The sequence below is a fragment of the Phodopus roborovskii genome, unplaced genomic scaffold, assembly GCF_943737965.1.
Source record: "Phodopus roborovskii unplaced genomic scaffold, PHOROB, whole genome shotgun sequence".
NCBI lineage: Eukaryota > Metazoa > Chordata > Mammalia > Rodentia > Cricetidae > Phodopus > Phodopus roborovskii.
In genome coordinates this window covers 378,306-396,945 of record NW_026125235.1, presented here as the reverse complement: position 1 = coordinate 396,945, position 18,640 = coordinate 378,306, and the positions used below count along the sequence as shown (strand labels likewise).

Here is an 18,640-nt window from a genome sequence, read left to right as displayed (position 1 = left end):
AATTAAAACACAAATCATGGAGCCTATTACCAGTAAATACTGGGATACATCCCAATACTGCCATACAATAGTTTCAGGGTTCATTAGAGAGGTGAGAAAAGGTAGTGGCATCTTGTTCTTCCAATAGACTCGAGGTTCTGGGAGTCAGAGAATGGAGTTTGCCACTAAGAAACCATCGATGTTTGGAGATATGTACAGACAGACAGGAAGTGATATAACTAGGCAGAAACAGGAAATTGCTCTATTCTCTCCTAAAACACTTAGTAGGTATGGTGTGGTGTGGCCTGTTCTTTCTCTCTTCTCTTAGCATTCCCCTCTGTATCTGGATCCAACCTTTTATTATCTAGACCAATTAAGAATTTCTTTTACATATTGATGCCCAACATGGGGTATGAACCCACAATCCTGAGATTAAGAGTCTCATGCTCTACCTACTGAGATAGCCTGAATTTGTGGTTGTAATCCTTTGTAAGGAAGAGGAGGATTCTTGCTCAAATAACAGATATTTGTAGAGCACTCACACAGTGAAGGTAATTAACTACTGTGGTCTTCTGTCCCTGGAGATACAGAGTCTGCAATATAATATACACAGATCACAACCCAAGAGAGTGAGAGAGCCTGAGATAGGCCCCTCCTCTTCCTTATTATGAATAACATCCACACACTGAAGCCACGTCTTAAGGTTAGTACCTTAAGTCTATTGGCACAATATAATGCAACTACAAGAAAGATTAAAATTAACAGTAGCTTGTTGTTATATAGTGTCTCCTAGTAATGTTAGAAGACATACCCATGAATAATTTATATACATAAATACCTAAAGATAAGCCAAATAAGAATAATAAAACAGACATGCCAAAGTGTACGTGGAAAAGCCCACAAGGCCTCAATTTTACTCAAAGAACTATTGTCAACTAAGGTATCCTGAGAGCAGGAGAAATTTTCTTCCCCAGGGAAGAGTATAACATTTTACATGATACTCAATATTCAGCCATAAAATATAATGCAATGGACACCAAATACATTTATAAGTTTCATTTAGGAATATATGAATGTATATATGTATGGATGTAAAAATTATTAATGAAAAAAGAGACTGTATTTGAAAGAAAGCAATGATATGACTATGAGTGGTTTCAGGGAATAAGAAAGAGAGAAATTATATAAATATACAACAATATTAAAAAGTAAAATAAGTATTGAAGCTAAAGTTTTAGTAGATGAATGTCACTACCTAGCTTTAAACAGTCCATTAAACTGATAATCTTCAGGAAGATTAGGAGAGAAAGAGAAAATACATTTCTACAATAAATGTTCTTAAGTCAGACAGTAAGGTTGTTGTTATAATTATTCAGAATATTAAGAGAACTTTAATGTCATCACTGAGATTTTACTGAAAAATTAGAAATCTGCAAAGGAACAGACTCATGAAGTTGTATCCAAGGGGAAAGAATGGAGTGGAGAAGGTGACAACAGCTAGGTGCTAAGAAGAGAGAGTTTCTCCAAGAATGTATATCAACTTTTCTGACCTTGCTCTAATGAAAGACAGCACACCCAAAGTATCTAGACAGCACATATTGGTCTTTAAAGAATTTTAAAGGACATCAAGTTTTGTAGGTAGGAATGGGTGGATAGAGCTAGGAAGAATTTGTAGAGGAGATGGATATGGTCAAAACACCCTCAAGGATATCCTTAAAGAAATAATAAATAAATAAATAAATAAATAAACTCAAGGAAATTAGCTTTGATAGACAAGATTAGTTTGATTAATGTTAAAGAGCAGCTAGTTTAGTCTTTTATTGTAAAATTAAGTGGAAAATACAGTAATTTTAAATATGATGCAGTTAACAAATACAAAAGTTAGAATTTGATATTGTACAACAAATTTTGAAAACATTTTTAGTTACATATAAAATAGCATAGTTCTTTGGCACAGTTCTAAAATATCACAAAATACATTACTACTAGGACCTGAGAGAGAATTTCTCATCATAATAAAATTAATTATTATTAATAATGTATCTAGTAGAAAATATGAAGGTACTCATATGTTCTTTCACTCATAATTTACAGCTTTGCTTTACAAAATTACATTTTATTCAAGTTAACAAAATTATTACCTCTCTTCAATTAATAAAAAAAAACATTGGTGGATTTTTAGTTTGATCATTTAGTCTACTAAATTGTACATTTATTATCTCTACTCTTGTGATCCTAATCAAGATTCCTAATATATCATAGTTGAGAAAATAATGTTAAGTAGCCACAAATATACATACATATTGATATAAATTCACAACATATTAAAATAAACATGTTATTTGATAACATATTTGTGAGCCAAATGTAGATTCCACATAGAAATAAGTACAGTCACCCCATTATTAAATGCTGTACATGTATATGCAGAAACAGTAACAAATGAGCAGGACCATGCAATATCTCCTATACACTTCAGAGATTTACGCTTGTAAAGTCAATTTTCTGTTAATTGTAGCACTTTGTTAATAGCACTTAACTTGGGCTATTAAGCTATTAACACATAATAAAAGGCTACACTATTGAATTAGCAGAGTAGATGTGTTTCAGCAAATAATAATAAAATATTGCCAATTTACTAGGAGCTCAAGTTAACTTAAATTATATTGTTAACAATATGTCTTGTTTACTCACAAGAAATTTAAAAGAACACACTCAAAAATTCACACAAAATACCTTATGCCATTTTTGTGTATGGTAATTCATAGAGAGAATGGACAATAGAAGTTGTCAAATTAACATTCAAACCAGTCTCTTGAGAACAGCTATCACTATAACAGTGTTTCAAAATTTATGCCCAACTCTTTTCTTGTATTCTTATACATTTTTATTTTTTGTATACATTGTTGTTTTGCCTGCATGTGTATGTATACACCATATGCATGCCTGGTGTACAAAGAAGCCAAAAGGTAGTGTCAGATTCTCACAGAGTTACAGTGGTTTTGAACCACAATATGGGTTCCAGGAACCAATTAGGATCCTATGAAAGTCCAGTGAATGCTCGTCATTGCTGAGCCATCTCCCCTGCTCCTCTTTTGTTGTATTTGCACTTGTTTTTACAGTGACTGATATAGTTGTATCTGTGAGATACAACATGTTGACTCTCTTGGTCCTATGTGTGATTTATGGGGTAAATGATCCATCATAAAATTAACAATCTTGTCACATCTTATTTTTTATTTAAATTAAAAACAATCTTATTTTAGATACCAATACCAGTTCCCTCTCCATGACATCCTCCTCTACTCCCACCAATGCCCCATCCCACCTCCATCCACACACCAGGAAGGGTGAGGCCTCCCATTAGGGGTTCATCAAAAGCTGTCACATTATTTGGGGCAGGGCTTAGGTGCTCTCCCATACATCTAGGCTGAATGAGTATCCCTCCATAGGGAATGGGCTCCCAGAGTCCATGTACTAAATAAAAATACTGATTCCACTGCCAGAGGTCCCATAGACTTCCTTGGTTTGCCAAGTGACACCCATGTTCAGGGGGCCTGTTCCAGTGTTATGCTACTTCTCCAGCTGTCAGACTGTCTATGCTCTCCCACCTGCTCAAGTCAGTTGTTTCTGTGGGTTTCCCAGGCATGGTCTTAATCCCTTTGCTCATCACTCCTCCCTCTTTACAACTGGATTCCTGGAATTCAGCTCTGTGTTTAGCTGTGGCTCTCTGCTTCTGCTTCCATCAGCTACTAAGTGAAGGCTCTAGGATGGCATTTAATGTAGTCATCAGTTTCATTATAGAGGAAAGACAATTATGGTAACCTCTTCACTATTGCTTGGATTCTTAGTTGGGGTCATACTTGAGGATCATTGTACATTTATCTAGTACCTGGTTTCTCTTAAAGCCTATAATGGCTCCCTCTATTAAGGTAGCTCTTTTCTTGCTCTCTTTACTGTTCGCACACCTCAATCTTCTTGAACCCTCATGTTTTCCTCTACCCCTCTCCCTTCCTCCTATCTCACCCCCTCCCACCATGCTACCAATTTGTAAAGGAGATCTTGTCTCTTTCCCATTATTGCATCTAGCTTCTCTGGAGTTAGCCAGTATTTTATTATTATCATTATTTATTATATTATTATTATTATTATTATTATTATTATTATTTTACATATTGACCCCAGTTCCCTCTCCCTTCCATGCTCCCATGTTTTATTGAATATATCTGCATCAGTGTTCATGAGGGAGATTGGTCTGTAGTTCTCTTTTTTAGTTGTGTCTTTGTGTGGCTTGGGTAACAAGGTAATTAAATTGTAGCCTTGAAAAAAGAGTTTGGCAATGACCCTTCTCATTCTATTGTGTGGAAAAAATTGAGGATTATTGGTATTAGCTCTTCTTTGAATTTCTAGTATTCTAGTAGAATTCTGCACTGAAGCTATCTGAAGCTATCTGGCCCAGAGGGTTGTTTTTTGGTTTTTTTTTTTTTTTTTTTTTTTTTTTTTTTTTGTTTGTTTTTTTGTTTTTTGTTTTTTTTTTTAAGTAGACTTTTCACGATTGCTTCTATTTCATTAGGGGTTATAGGTCTACTTAAATTGCATATCTGTTCTCAATTTAATTTGCATTTTGGTATGTGATACCTCTCCAGACAATTGATGGGAGATGCCATTATGTATATATGTTGCTCATACTGGTGAATGAATAAAGCACAGTTGGCCAATAGGAAAGGAAGATAGGAGGGACTAGGAGACAAGGAGGAAAGAGGAAGTAGTAAGGAGGTGTCAAGATGGAGAGTCTGGAGAGAATAGAATCGCTGTCCCCCGCTCTCCAGTAAGACCACGTGTAAATACATAGAAATGGGTTAATAATTAAGACAGAGCTAGCCTATAAGAAACTAGTACCTGGCCAACAGAATTATATCAAAAAGAAAAAGCTTTTAAAAAGACAGAGAACAGCTGGGTGTGGCTGCACACGCATTTAATCCCAGCACTTGAGAGACAGAGGCAAGCAGATCTTGTCATTTCAAAGTAAACCTGGTATGCAGAGTAAATTCCAGGACAGATAAGAGATACACAGAGAAACCCTGTCTCAAAAAAAAAAAAAAAAAAGAAAGAAAAAGAAAAGAAACAGAATACTAAAAAAGCCACAGATGCAGAGAGTTTGTATACTGTAGGATATTATGTTGACTTTGTATTGTTTGACTGCTGAGGAAACAACAACTGTTAAAGGAAATGCTGCTGGATTAATTCAATTTATATATCTTAAAAATGCTTTGACTCCAAAATTTAAGTCCAAGGACAAGTTACTGGGGAAAGGGATTTCTATTTTTGTTTCCACAGAAAATGAAAAGCTGTGGATTCCTTCCAGACTAATGTGATTTGAGCAAGCCAGACCTCCTGAAACAGCGTTCCTGGTGATCCAACATTCAAAACAGCTTGAACAAGGCAGCCTTGCAGACTACAGCCAGAATTTCTGTATTTTCTTAGGATCCCCATGACAGCACCCCCTATCAGCAGGAAGTAGTTTGGAAAGAATGATGCCCAAATTCCCAAATATTTGTTTTCACTTAAATGGCATTGGTTATAAATGGTTAATGACGACAACCAATATCTTTTTAAAGGTAAAAAGGGGATTATGGTATAGATATGAATACTTTGTTTTGGAATGTATTTTCATTTATTGATACAATTTAAGGTCAATTTTGTGATATGAGTATTTCTCCTCTTGTTTAGGTATTGTATTTATATAGCTCAGTTATAAATGTAGTGTATAACTTAGTACAGATTATAGATACTTACCTATAATAGTCAAAACTTACAGTTAAGTTAGGTAGGATTTCTAGATATACAGAGATGTATTTGAGATAAATAGGCATTCTTCAAACCTTTCAAAGACCTACAGAATATGGCATTTAAAATGGTATAGGGTCGTTCTTGACAGTGAGACATAACTGCTCCTGGCTATACCACCTGCGTCAAAAAGGAAGATGGACATTGAAGAATCTCGTTATGGAGTTTACTTTCAATATGGCAAGACTAGCCATTTGGACAAGATACTGCTCTTGTCTGGATTGTTTGACTTTATGCTGTATAAATTGGACATGCAGGACACACAGAAAAGTGACTGCTGATTCAAGATGGACATTGCTACAGCGTTCCTGCCTCATGGAAGAGTCTGCCAGACAGTCTGCAGGACACAGAGAAAAGTGACTGCCAAACTGCCAAATTGCCAAACAAGAAGACAGTAAAAAGTTATCTGCTTTGTTGAAGAGTCTGCCAGACACACTATGGCCTATGACCTGAAGATGGAAGATTACAAAAGAACTTCGGGTGTCCAGGCAGTAAGTTGTCTCTGTCATTTCTAGAGTTTATATATTATCCATCTGTGGTCTTTGATGGAGTTGAAGACAGATAGTTATGTTTATAGTTTTCCTTAGTTAGGATTAAAGATAAGTTACATAGACTTTGGACACACAAAGATAGGATAGATGATGGAATAGTTTCTTAAATCTTGCTAAATGTCAATGGACTAAAAGTGTTAACTGTGATTCTTATTTGATAACTGTTGTGCGATATATTTTGCTATGTTAAGGTTAAAACCCTTCTTTTTATTTAGACAGAAAAGGGGAGATGATGGGAGATGCCATTATGTACATATGTTTCTTATACTGGTTAATGAATAGCGCACTGTTGGCGAATAGGAAAGGAAGATAGGAAGGACTAGGAGACAAAGAGGAAAGAGGAAGTAGTAAGGAGGGGTCAAGATGGAGAGTCTGGAGAGAATAGAATCGCCGGCCCCTGCTCTCCAGTAAGACCATGTGGAAATACATAGAAATGGGTTAATAATTAAGACAGAGCTAGCTGATAAGCAAATAGCACCTGGCCAAAAGAATTATATCAAATACAGAGTCTCTGTGCATTATTTGGGGCTGGCACGGCGGTGGAACAAGACTGGCGGCGGATGGAAAAACCATACTCCCTACAGATAATTGTATATTTTACATTAAATTTTCCAATTTTGTGGAGTACAGGTTTTCAAAGTATGACCTGATGATGTTCTGGATTTCCTTAGTGCCCCTTGTTATGTCCCCCTTTTCGTTTATGATTTTGCTAATTGGTATTAGCTCTCTCTCTCTCTCTCTCTCTCTCTCTCTCTCTCTCTCTCTCTCTCTGTGTGTGTGTGTGTGTGTGTGTGTGTGTGTGTGTGTGTGTGTGTGTGTGTATTTTGGCTAGTTTGGATAAATTTTTGTCTATCTTCCTGATTTTCTTGAAGAACCAACTCTTTTTCTTTTTTTCATGGATTCTTTGTATTGTTTTCTTTGTTCCTACTTTATTGACTTCAGCCCTCAGTTTGATTATTTGCTGGCATCTACTCCTTCTGGGTGTGATTTTTTTCTTTTTGTTCCAGAACTTTCAGGTGTGCTGGCAAGTCACATATGTAACTGTTCTCCAGTTTCATTACATAGGAACTTAGTGCTATGAACTTTCCTCTTAGCACAGCTTTCAACATGTCACATAAATTTGAGTATGTAGTGCTTTCATTTTCATTGAATTATAAGGAGTATTTAATTTATTTTCTTCATTAATTCCTTGCCACAGGGGTAATACAAAGAAGAAGCATTGTTCTATTTCCATTACATTCCTAATCATAGTCCAGTGGAAGGTGAAACATCCAGAAGAGTGTGGGCCAGAATGTATTGGATTTGCTAGACCAAAAACAAGAGGACATACATTTCAGTATATAGGAAGGGTAGCAAATCTGGAACAGTGGTGAAAAGCAATGAATTTTCATGAATATTTTTGCATAAAGTGCTCAAGAAATGAAAACAGTGATTTAAAATAAAACAAGATGGTATACACTTGTGAGAAATGAATAAATATTATTAGATTGTACATGGGGAAGATATCAGTCAAGTTATATTTAATAATTCTTTGGTGTTACTTAAAAGGAAAGTAGAACTATCATATGATATCAGTTTACCACTTCTCACTAAATTACCACAGGAAACAAAGTCAGCATAAAATCCTTGCCTATTTTTAATGATTCTGCACTGTTCATATTGGTCACACACTGCATTCAGATTGGATTATTGGCAATGGAATGTTGGATAAGGAAAATGGGTTATATACACTTGGGTTCATGAGTCTTCTATTGATAAGGATAAAGTTCTAATATTGTAAAACAGTGCATGGCTAAAACAATGGTTAGAAAAAATAAACCAGCCAGACCTGAAGGGTTTTATTTTCTAATATGTGGAAGATAAAGTATATATCTGATAAGAAACCTGAAGATTTTCTCCAAAGCAGGCTTTATATTAAATAGAGGTGTACCATATACAGCTACAAATAATAACTAGTTAGTAAATTATGTTCTGAGTATGCATACAAAATAGTCTCCAGTAGAAATTGTTTGAAAACAAAGGTAACTACAAATATTAAGAAAATTATAATTGCATAGCAATTTTTTAAAATGCTTTTATAAATAAGAATTGGCACTGTAATATAATAATGATTATTCATTAAGTTTTTGAACACATTAATAAATTAATAATTTATATTATATTCAATTTTTATTCTTTGTTAATAGAAATATAAAACTTGTGCACTCTAAACAATGAACTCCAAAATTAAGCTTGTGGTTTTCAGTTTATTATGCTGCAACATAAGATCCAAGATATAGTACTGTATTGACTATATGACCTATATAACACATTACTATTAACCTACTATTATATGTATAGATCAGTGCATCTTTTGCACTTCATCTATTTAAATTCTTTCTGCAGTAGATTGTGATTGACGCAGATATCCACAACTCAACAAGATTCAGAGAATAAGAGACAATAGAATATTATTCTCCTTCCCAAGTAAAGGGATCACAGAGGTGTAGATGCAAGTTTCTGTGTATTACCCAGTACCACTAGACTAGTTCCTCTCCTACACACCAGTCCCAATATTAAATAACTACTCTGAGGTTTAATATTATTTATAAACTGTTTGCCTGATGATTATTTTTGCCAGCTTTTTTGTAATTATTAACCCATTTTGAGTATAGTACGTATTGCCATGAGGATGTGGCTTACCCATATTGTTCCTTCACTGGCTTCATGGTGTCTCTCTGATGACTCCTCTGTGTTCCTCATCCCAATATTCTTGTAGTATTGTAACCCCACATATACTTCCTGCCTGGCTACATCCTGCTTGTCCATTGACTAAAACAGCAAAAAGCTTTATTCATTAACCAACAAGCATTTAGAAGGACATCCCTATCATCTCCTCTTCTGTCTGAATGAAAAGTAAGGTTTTAACTTTAGCATAGTAAAATTATATATAACAAAATAGTTATCAAGCAAGAACTATAGTTAATATTTAGTCCATTTACATTTGGCAAAATTTAAAGAAGATATTCTATCATCTATCTTATCTCTGTGAGTGTAAAGTTTTATAGGTAACTTACTTTTGTCAGTAAAACCATAACCATAACTATCTGTCTTCAATGCCAATAAACACCCTAGAATGATAATATATAAACTCTAGAATTGACAGAAATGCCTTGTTGTCTAGGCAGTCACCCAAAGTTTCTCTGTAATGTTGAGCATCTATCTTCAACCCCTAGTCCATAGTGTCTGTCAGATTTTTAATGAAGTAGGACATTGAAGAAGCATCCTGTCCCTTGGCAAATTTAGCAGTCACTTTTCCTTGGATCCTGCTTGTCCAATTTGGACAGAATGCTGTCAAATAATTCAGGTAAGAGCAGTTTCTTGTCAAAATGGGTATTCCTGCCATGTTGAAGGCAAACTCCACAACAAATTTCTTTGATGCCCATCTTCCTCTTTGATGTAATTTGTGTTGCCAGGAGCAGTTGTGTTTCAGGAAAAACCATAAAACATTTTAAATGCTACATTCTGTAGGTCATTAAAGAATCCCTATCCATTTGAATTATATCTCTGTATATCTAGCAAACCTAACTAACATCATTTTTAATGATTATAGGTGACTATCTATAATCTGCAATTAATTATACATTATATTTTTAATGAGTTGTATAAACACACTATCCACAGAAGATTGAAATATACATATAATAAAACTGACCTTAAATTTGTATCAATAAACCAAAATCTATACCAATGAAAAGTATTCATTTCTAAACAATATTCTTGTTTCTTTATTTAGAAAGAGATTGACTGTGATCATTAAACATTTATAAGCAACCATGTTTAAAGGAAAACAAGCATTTATAAACAGTATTTGGAAATTTGGGCCATAGTTCTTTCCAAACTTCTTCCTACTATTTGTGGAAGCTGTCCAATCCCATGGGGATAATGAAAAAACCCAGAACCATGGAAAAATCCATGGACAAGTTTGAGAGGTTTCATCATACCTGGTGTCTTGGATATTGGATTAGCTGGGCTACTGCTTCAGGGAGCTGTGCTTGATTAAACCATATAGTGTGGGAGGAATGCACACAATTTCATCCACTGTACCATCCATACCCTTACACTTAAATTTTGAAGTCGAGGCATTTTTAAAAATATATATGTTATATTATTCCAGCAGCATTTATAATCAAATGTCTTTTAGTAGCCATTTAACTACTAAGTAGCCATTTAACTACTAAGTAGTTAAACAATTGAAAGACACACAATAACATTCAGTAACTAGACTCTGTGTATTTTCCATGGCTTTTTTTATTATTGTTATTTATTTATTTAATTTTTATTTGTTGTGGTCGTTTTAAGACAAGGTTTCTCTGTATATTTTTCACTGTCCTGGAACTCATTCTATAGATGAGCCTGGCCTGCTTCTGTCTCTAAAGTTCTGGTACTAAAGGTGTGTGCCACCACACCCAGCTATTCTATTTCTTTTTCTTTTTTAAATAAGTTTTATTTAAATTAGAAATAATCTTATTTTACATATCAATCCCATTTCTCTCTCCTTCCATTGCCTGCCACCAACTCCCTAATCCCATCCCCCAACCACTCCCCAGGGAGGGTGAGACCTCCCATGTGGGGCTCATCAAAGGCTGTCACATCATTTGGGGCAGTGCCTAGGCCATCCCCAATGAAATGGGCTCCTGAAATATGTAGACTAGGGATAAATACTGGTTCTCCTGCTAGAGGCCATATAGACTGCCCAAGCCTCCTAGATGACACCCACATTCATGGGACCTGGTTCTATCCTATGTTGGTTCCCTAGATGTCAGAATGGGGTCCATGGGCTCCCACTTGTCCAGGTCAGCTGTTTCTGTGGGTTTCCCCAGCATGGTCTTGATCCCATTGGTCATCACTTCTCCCTCCCTACAAATGGATTCCAGGAGTTTGGCTCAGTGTTTATCTATGGGTGTCTGCTTCTGCTTCCATTAGCTACTGGATGAAGGTTCTAGGATGACATATAAGGTAGTCATCAATCTCATTACAGGGGAAGGGTATTTAAAGTAGCCTCTCTGCTATTGCTTAGAACCTTAGTTTGGATTATCCTTGTGTATCCCTGAACATTTTCCCTTGTGCCAGATTTCTCCTTAAAACTATAATGACTTCCTCTATTAAAGTATTTCTTTTCTTGCTCTTCTCTGTTCATCCCAACTCAATCTTCCTGACCCCTCATGTTCTCCTTTCCCATCAGCTGTCTTCTTCTCCCTGTATGCCAGTTCTTTAAGGACTTTATCTATCCATTTTGTTTTCTCTCCCAAGCCTACATATATTTTTAAACACACTGCAAACCATTTAGAGGGTTTTTTTGTTTGTTCTTTCATCTGAATCTGTCTTTACTGTATATCTCTATCTTTCTGACAACATGAGTCTTTCATCTACAAAAGAGCATGCTTAAGATTAAAACAGTGGCTGCCTGCTTGCTACACCCAATTTGGCTTTTCAAAATAGTACTGGTGTTTACTGCCATTTCTGAAAGCTATGCTCACCACTTCGACACTGGACTATGCCACTACCATGAATTATTTTTTGTATGGATAAGTAAGTGTGGCTTGGAAATGGCTTCTGTATACCTCCTCGGAAATCTCCCATGCTGTGCTGAAGCCTGAATGTCACAATACCTCTGTAGCATGGCTTTAATAAGACTGCAGCTCCATTTTACATAGAAATTCTTGCCAAACATTTGGGTGGCAGTCCTTGTAAATGCAAATTTCTGTGTTTCACCCAGTCTCACTGAACTTTCCCATCCATCAGTACTCATACAAAATAACCATTCTTTGGATGATGGCTCAGACTTCTTTTGGCTAGCTCTTTCTGAAGTTATTAACCCATTTCTATTAAAGTATGTATTGTTATGAGGCTGTGCATTACCCAGAATGTTCCAGCATGTTACTCCTTTGGTGGCTACATGGTGTCTCTCTGGCGATTCCTCTGTGGTCCTCTTCCCAGCCTTCTCCTAGTCTGGTAACTCTGCCTATACTAATCGTTTTGATCATACATAGGCACTATTGAGATTTTGATATCATATTTTCCCTATAGTATTTTCCAAGTTCTCCTAAACAGGATATAAGAATGTGATTGAGAATATTTCTTTCCCACATGGATTCATATGGCTCACAGATGATTCACCTACAGCCATTTTTTTGTTTTGTTTTATGACTTTACAGCAAATGATTAACAAAGAGAAAAGAAGAATTCAGCCCAGACTGACATTTTTTAATAACCAGTACTTGACTATTACTTTTAGAGTCCTACCAAGATAATTTTCCTTTAGTCATATTTAAGCTCAGAACAATGTTGGGGAAAATATTTGGATAAAAATTAACTCAATCCAACATACCCAGAATTTTATGATGTGTTTGCATTGTTATTCTTTACAAAGTGTACGTTGTTTCCTCAAAAGAACTAAGAGAATACTGGACAGTATTTAGGGTCTAGGGAGCTTGTCTGACGTAGACTTAGTGAGGTAGGAAACAGGATTGGCCTGTCCTTAAGATAAGACAGAATTCACTTTATCTGTTATAAAGCACAAGTGATGCTACTCATGAGAGTGTGTTTTATGGTTTAAAAGAAACACTCAAGATTTAGGAAAAAATGTCCTGGATAAATAAAACCAGAAATTCTGGGAGATATAGCAGAGTCTATCCTATCAGATAACAAAGGATCAATTGGTAATAAAACTACACCATTCAAGCATTCCAGAAGCACCAGGTGCATACTTTATTCCATCAAAGAGTAAAGCTTTGTGTTTAACTTTTCTGGCTTCCTCTGTGCTTACCTGTGAACACAAGGACTTTAGTCTTCTATATCTCCTCATTTCTAAGTTTTTTTTAAATAGTGTCCTTAATAGAGATCATGTTTGAATGCATTGCCTCTATGTCTAGTCTAATTAAACTAGGCAAACACAAGAGAATTATAATATAGCTAATAGAGGACCAAGGAAAGGAAATTATGTTCTTAGTCATGAGGGCCATTTAAGAGATTTTATATATCTTTTTGTAGTAATCATTAATTTGATCATCAATAGTATGAAATACTGTGAGATATTAAAGCAATGTATGCCAGGAAATTGTTGACAAGCAAAATTATATTTGAACAATAAATAATCTATAGTAGCTCTATTTTTGACATCTGTTGTCTTCAGTTCATCCATTTTTTTGTTAATTTTTGTTAATATTTTGTTATAATATTAGGATTTTTTTTAATCATCCAGGCCATTTTTGATACTTCTCTTTTTATTCAAGTAACTAATCCTGGAACAGGTAACACAGGAATTGTGCCCACTATAGGATCTATTAGATGTTAAGAATCATCACAATTTTGAAGGAGAATTCTCTTAATTCTGTTGATTGAGTAAAATAGATGTAATATATCCTTTTTTGCATAAGCCTTCAACCTGTAGGAAGGCAGTATGAACAGTATTTTCACACACACACACACACACACACACACACACACACACACACACACACACAAATCCCAAAGGCAGTTGTTTACCAGAGGAAGGCCATGATTGAAAGTAGAATTACAATAAGGAGGAATATATGTATATTCAAAGTACAAACAATGTACTAGAAAAACACCATTGGCAGGAATGCCAGGGGAAGGCTTATGAATATACGTGATAGTGGATTCTATATTACCCCCTGTTTACTATGCATAAGGATTATGAGTGGCTCCCCTGAAATGTTATTTTTAACAGCATAAGAATATATGGGTCTCTTTTGATACAAAGATACATTACCAGAGTTCCAATCCATTTGTGAATAACTCTTTAATTGTTTCTTTGGTATGAATTTCAATAAATTATTTTTGCATTTATTCTTGTACGTGAACAATTTTCTTACCATCTGTATATTGCTGGACTTTCAGATTCTATAAAACATATTTTAGTGGCTCTTGAAGTATTGTCTTTCTTTTTCTTTCTTGGAAACATCTTGCTCTGGTGATCAGGGAGGAACTTGCAGTTAATGAAGTAGAAAATTATCTTGACACAGATATATTTGACCATTTCCCTGCATTGGAATTTAAGCATTATTCTTTTATCTATATTGAGAAATTGAACTTTTCAAGACATCCATATTGTTTATCCTCCTGCTCTATACACAAGTAGAAGTTTTCTATAAGGACTCTGTTATACACCTGGCCCAAAATGGTCCATGTTCATAACTGACCTCCACATTAGCCCAGTGCTACAATGGATGCCACAGTTAAATCCTCCAGTTCCTATTAGAAAATGACAAATATATTATGGGAGAAGCATATGCTGGGAATATTTTATAGACTATATATTATGGGGGTTAAGATCAGTGTCATCAAAGCAATTAACTGGCTTAAGTTGTGGGAAATAACACAAAGATCTTCAAAAATCATTTTGTCTTTCAATCTAGGCACAGAGAGTATATGTACCCTGATATGAAAACCAACACAATCCAGATGCGCATTTTATTGACAGGCATTTCAAACAGTAATCAAGGGACTCTACATTTCTGTCTTCACATTATTAGTCACAAACTTCAAAGTCTTTAAGATGTAACATGCAACACTGACAGCACAGAGAGAAAAACCTGACCATACACTTAGTAAATGGAAATTCATAACATGACTATAGGAATTGTGTGTTCTCTATCAATCTCAAGAGCTACCAGATCTTATTAAAGATACCTTTTTCATTCTAAGGAAACTTATCTGTTCCCAGATGTATGACCCTTTCCTACTATCATTGAAAAAACTTAAAATATCTCATCAAAAATGACCACAATATCATCACCACCATCATCAACAATAGCAAAAAAAATCTGGTGTATAAGTTTTCCATGAACAGATCCAATCTGTAAAGATGGGATCCAATAGAACAAAATATGTATCAGTTTGATTAGGGTAGAGGACCAACAAATCCTGAAATATTAGGCTAAATTTATACTATAAAAGTATAAATTTCTGATTCTGTTCATATATCATATAAAGAAGTGCAACTGTGCAGTGGTGGTACACACCTTTAATCCCAGCACTCAAGAGGCAGAGGCAGGCAGATCTCTGTGAGTTCAAGGCCATCCTTGTCTATAAATCTACACAGAGAAAACCTGTTCCCCCCCCAAAAAAAAAGAAAAGAAAAGAAAAAGAAATAGAAAGAAGGAAAGAAAGAAGAAATGCAAAGTATTAGTTTTTATATCTGTGCTCTAGAATATATAGGCTTCTCTAACCTATATTCTGAAGTGACCTGAGGTAAGTAATGAAACAGTTTTATTTCTTAATGACATGACAAAAATGACAAAAATTTTCCTTGATATTACCATTCTGATTCAAATATTTGATCAGCAGTCATCTTCACATATATTATGTCAAGTCTTATTTAGCCAAGTTTTTACCCCCTCTTTCTATTATAGATATTATCTTTTCTCATATTCCTTTTTTCTCGCATTTTTACCAATTAACCTTATTAGTAAGGCATCATGTCTAAATTTCAGGATGATCTAAGATGTTTGAGACTTAAAATCCCATCTTAGCTCAATTTCTTCTATTCTGTGAAGTTCCAAAACTAGACCCATAGGCCTTCTCTATAGTGTCTAATATATACACATGTTGCCCAACATGCCTCACAAATTGACATCTTCAAATGGAGATCCCATCAATATGGATTCACTAATAGTCTTTGAAGAAAGCTAAAAATCAATCCTTAAAGGTATAATATAGCTTAAAGAATGTATTAAAGGCAAATTCTTGTCATCTTGGCAAGTTCTTGTCTATACCAATAAAACACTGGCATCCATCATATTTAACAGAGGGTCTTTTTCAAAACTTGTGCAGGCTTTGAAACACATGTTCTTCTATTCTCAACTTAGTTGCTGACATTGTGTCAAGACATATATTACACATCACCCAGGAAACGTGTGTGTGTCACATAAAATGGTCAAAGAGGCCACAATACAGTTCAGGGAGGTCAAAGAAGCCCTACTGTAGATATAGGCAGATGATTGATAGGGATGCACAATGTAACTGCAGTGGAGAGTGGCATGAGGTACAGAACTAATCTACAGACAGGGATGTCATATTTATATGGCCCTCAGAGTTGAATTCCGATGCAGTCAGTGTGCAAGACAATGGAAGACATTGAGGTCAGATATAAGACCTGGTTCAGATAGACAAAAGAATGGACAGACATATATTTACAGAAAGTAATTGAAATACGCTATGTCAGCCACGTAGTGGTTGTGCATGCCTTTAATCCCAGCACTTGGGAGGCAGAGGCAAATGGATCTCAGTGAGGTCAATTCCACCCTGAACCACAGAGATAGTTCAAGGAGAGCTAGTGCTGCTACATGGAGAAACAATTGAAAAAATGGAAAGCAAACTAAAAACTATAGGCTATATTGTTACTAGTAGGTTTTCCACCAGTCTGGTCCCACCGCCTCTCTAGCCCCAATTAACACACAAAGACTCTGTATTTGATATAATATTGTTGGCCAGTTACTTGTTTCTTATCAGCTAGCTCTGTCTTAATTACTAACCCATTTCTATTAATCTAAGTATTTCCACATGGTCTCATCTTACTGGAGAGTAGGGTCATCTCCTCCTTGTCTCATAGTCCTGCCTATCTTGCTTTCCTATTGGCCAACAAATAAGAGAAACATATTTACAGGATGACATCTCCCATCATCTCCTCTTTTCTGTCTAAATAAAAAGAAGGGTTTTAACCATAACATAATAAAATATATAACAAAACAGTTATCAAATAAGAACCATAGTTAACATCATCTATCCTTTGTGAGTCTATAGTCCAATTTGTAACTTACCTTTAATCCTAATTATGGAAAACCATACCCTAATTATTTGTCTTCAACTCCTTCAAAGACCACAGAAGGATAATAATATATAAATCTTAGAAATGACAGAGACATCTTGCCTGGTCAGTCACCTGAAGTTCTTCTGTAATGTTCCATCTTCAGCCTATATGCCATAGTGTGTATGGCAGACTCCTCAGCAAAGCAGGAAAGTTTAAACTGTTTACCTGTATTGGCAGTTTGTCAGTCATTTTTCTCTGTGTCCTGCAGACTGTCTGACAGATTCATCCTTGAAGCAGGAACACTGTAGCAATGTCCATCTTGTATCAGCAGTCACTTTTCTGTGAGTCCTGCATGTACAGTTTATACAGCATAAAGTAAACAGTCCACACAAGAGCAATATCTTGTCCAAAAGGCTAGTCTTGCCATTTTGGAAACAAACTCCATATGTGTTTCTTCGATGTCCATCTTCCGTTGTAACACAGGGGTTGTTGCCAGGAGCAGTTGTGCCTCACTGTTAAGAAAAACCCTAAACCATTTTAAATGCCATATTCTGTAGGTCTTTGAAAGGTTTGAAGAATTCCTATTTATCTCAAATACATCTCTGTGTACCTTAAAAACCCAACTAACTTAACTCTAAGTTTTGACTATCATAGGTAATTATCTATAATCTGTACTACATTATACATTATTTTCAAATGAGCTATATAAACACAATGCCTAAACAAGAGCAGAAATATACATATCACAAAATTGACCATAAATTTGTATCAATAAATGAAAATCCATTCTAAAACAAAGTATTCATATCTATTCCATAATCCCTTCTTTACCATTAAAAAGATATTGGTTGCGATCATTAACCATATATAACCAAGCCCATTTAAATGAAAACAAACATTTATAAATAATATTTGGGAATTTGGGTGTCATTCGTTCCAAACTGCTTCCTGCTGGTAAGGGGCGCTGTCATGGGGATCCTAAGAAGATGCAGAAATACTGGCTGTAGTGGTCTACAAGGCTGCATTGTTCCATGGACATTGCTTCAGGGGGTCTTGCTTGATCAAACCATTTTAGTCTGGAAAGAATCCACAGCTTTTCATTTTCTATGGAAACAAAAATAGAAGTTCTTTTCCCCAGTAACTTGTCCTTAGAATTAAATTTTGAAGTCAAATCATTTTTAAAATATATAAATTGGATTGATCCAGCAGCATTTGTTATACCAGTTGCTGTTATTTCCTCAGGAGCCCAACGATACAAAGACAATATACCGTACAGTATACAGATTCAGTCTCTATGTGGCTTTTTTTTTATTACTCTGTTTCTTTTACTTCAACCTTTCCATTTTTTGAGACAGGGTTTCTCTGTGTAACTTTTATCTGTCCTGGAATTCACTCTGCTTACCAGGTTTACTTTGCAATCACAGAGATCTGCTTGCCTCTGTCTCCTGAG

The 18,640-nt window shown here is 35.3% G+C and overlaps 1 pseudogene; it reads right to left on the bottom strand.

Annotated features, from left to right (window-relative positions):
- LOC127227310 (vomeronasal type-2 receptor 116-like) overlaps nucleotides 1-18,640 on the bottom strand; it is a 28,302-nt pseudogene that overhangs the window by 7,745 nt on the left and 1,917 nt on the right.